The sequence below is a fragment of the Ovis aries genome, chromosome 3, assembly GCF_016772045.2.
Source record: "Ovis aries strain OAR_USU_Benz2616 breed Rambouillet chromosome 3, ARS-UI_Ramb_v3.0, whole genome shotgun sequence".
NCBI lineage: Eukaryota > Metazoa > Chordata > Mammalia > Artiodactyla > Bovidae > Ovis > Ovis aries.
Genome location: NC_056056.1, coordinates 171,466,899 through 171,470,224, shown reverse-complemented (window position 1 = coordinate 171,470,224; position 3,326 = coordinate 171,466,899).

Genomic DNA, 3,326 nt, shown 5'->3' with positions numbered 1-3,326 from the left:
GAAGCAACAGTTAAAACCAGACATGAAACAACGGACTAGTTCAAAATTGGGAAAGGAGTACATCAAGGATGTATATTGTCACCCTGCTTATTTAACTTATTGCAGACTACATCATGAGAAATGCCACGCTGGATGAATCACAAGCTGGAATCAAGATTTCTGGGAGAAATAACAACAACCTCAGATATGCAGATGATATCACTCTAATGGTAGAAAGCAAAAAGGAACTAAAGAGCTTTTTGATGAGGGTGAAAAAGGAGAGTGGAAAGGGTGCCTTAAAACTGAACATTTAAAAAAATGTGCCATTGGTCCCATCACTTAATGGCAAATAGAAAGGGAAAAAGTGGAAACAGTAGCAGATTTTATTTTCTTGGGCTCAAAAATCACTGTGAGTGCAGCCATAAAATTAAAAGATGCTTGCTCCTTGCAAGAAAATCTGTGACAAACCTAGACAGTGTATTAATAAGCAGAGACATCACTTTGCCAACAAAGATCCATTTAGTCAAAGCTATGGTTTTTCCAGTAGTCATGTACAGATGCAAGAGTTGGACTGTAAAGAAAGCTGAGTACCGAAGAATTGATGCTTTTGAACTGTGGTGTTGGAGAAGACTCTTCAGAGTCCCTTGAACTGGAACGAGACCAAACCAGTCCATCCTAAAGGAAATCAATCCTGAATATTCACTGGAAAGACTGATGCTGGAAATGAAGCTCCAATAATTTGGCCTTCTGATGTGAAGAGCTGACTCATTAGAAAAGACCCTGATCCTGGGAAAGATTGAAGGCAGGAGGAGAAGGGAGAAACAGACAATGAGATGGTTGGATGGCATCACTAACTTAATAGACATGAGTTTGTGCAAACTCTGGGAGATGGTGAATGACAGGGAATCCTGGAGTGCTGCCATTCATGGGGTGACAAAGAGCCAGAAATGACTTAGAGACTGAACAAAAACAACAGTGTTTATATATAACAGATAAAATAACTCAGATACAAAGTCACTCAGTTGTGTCCAACTCTTTGTCACCCCATGGAATAGTCCATGGAATTCTCCAGGCCAGTATACTGGAGTGGGTAGCTGTTCCCTTCTCCAGGGGATCCTCCCTACCCAAGGATTGAACCCAGGTCTCCCACAGTGCAGGTGGATTCTCTACCAGGTGAGCCACCAGGGAGGCCCATGTTTTATTATTGTTGTATAATAGCTTGCCTCACTTTGGTTTCCAGCCTACCAAAAAAAGGGGGTGGGGGGAGAGGATTCCATTAAGATGTAAATTCTCTGGCATTTTAGATACTTTGCTAAGTGTTCTGTAGGACTGATCCTCCTGAAAGTTGGACACAAGTGCCTCAAGCTGTGTTGTGAACAGCTAACTTTGCTCCGTTCTCTCCGAATTTATATACTAAAGAGAACATTTGTGGGAGCATCCTTCACTTGAAATCTGTAGAGTTCTAATGAGATTTCCCTGGGAAAGTACAAAACCTGATCATATATACAGCTAGCTGCTTCAGAGGTCTCACCCCATCCTGGGCCTCCCCACCACAAGTACATTAACCCATGTACTTGGACCCATGGAGCAATTATGAAATTCTATCAGTGTTTTTGACCTATTCCTTTCCCTATCATTCTACCCACCTACCACAGTAACTAAGATATGTTTGCCTGTATGTATAATCTTTACAAAACCCTGGGTCATTGCTTCCCAACCTGTTGATCGCAAACAACTGGGAGAATATGAAAGTATTGGAAGAGTTTCTCAATCATCTTACCACTATAATAATCCTCTTCTTCCTTGGAAACTGTGAACTCCTGGGGTCCTAAGATAACATAGATGGCCCCCAAATCAAACTGCCCACATAATTCTAACAGACGTTGACCTAAAGCGTCCTGCCATTTCCCACTTCCTCCCCCAAAACGCCCATTAACAGTAGAAGGAATGAGCCTGCCAATAGGGCCTTCCCTCCAGTTCAAAGACATTGGCTTTTTGAAGATCTCATTCAGAATTCTTGAGAGGGTTAAAAAGTTCCCAGATACATCAAGGTGTGCCTGTCGTCTTGATAACTATTTTGTGACCCAAGGTTTGGCTCGAGTTCAGATGAAAGCTAGAATACTTTATCCCTGCCTATGTAATATGTAAGGCAAGATTTTCTAAAGCAGGATATATTACAGGAAAATGAGCAGGACCTGGCCTAGAAAATAAAAGGAATTGAAATACTATCTTTGAATGAAAACTTGGGATTTTAAGATGGATTTCCAATATAGTTAACCCATTTCCATTTAATATTCTCACTTTAAATCCTCAACAATGTATATGTATTTATTTAGCAAATATTAAATATCAAGCCACAATAATCTGGGGCTCCTCAATATATATTTTTATATTAAAAACAGCTTCTCATGCTATAAAATATTGTGAACCACTTTCCTAGACTAACTGGCTCATAGCCCAGTCATTTTTTAACGGGTAATAGAAAAGGTTCTAACATCATCATTTTGAATTCTCGAAACAAGGCTACATGAAGAAATGTTGACATTGAACTTACAGAGTAGTGTTAAGTGATTTTATGAGGTTGTGATTCAAAATAACCTGACTGCTTTAAGGAGTCCGGGTGCTGAGTCACTCACTGAAACTACCAGAGGAGATTAATTAGAAGCAGCTGATAGTGGCATCATTTGCTCCCTTTTTTTTTAATAAATGGAGAATGTTATTCTGTGAAGAAGACAGGGTACTATAGAAGGTGTACAAAGCTAATGACTGAAGCCTTTCTCATTAATACCCCCACCAATGTGGAAAAGAAAAAAATCTGATTTAGGAATTCAAGATAAAAATACCTTGGTTCTATCAAAATGGTAATGGTTAGTTCTAAGAAGAGTGATTGTGGGTTACATTCTTCCTTCCTATGCTTTTTTATTTATGTTTTCCATAAATAAATATTTCACTTTTAATAATAAATTCTTAACTTAAAAATAAGCAGATTCTGCTATCATGTGCATGGCTCTGTAATAGGTATAAGCGTATAAAGAAATGGACTCCTTGGACTGCAAGATCAAACCAGTCAATCCTAAAGGAAGACAATCCTGAATATTCATTGGAAGGACTGATGCTGAAGCTGAAGCTCCAATACTTTGGCCACGTGATGCGAATAGCTGACTCATTTGAAAAGACCTTGATGCTGGGAAAGATTGAAGGCAGGAGGAGAAGGGGATGACAGAGGATGAAATGGTTGGATGACATCACTGACTCAATGGACATGAGTTTGAGCAAACTCCAGGAGATGGTTAAGGACAGGGAATTCTGGCGTGCTGCAGTCCATGGGATCACAAAGAGTCAGACAC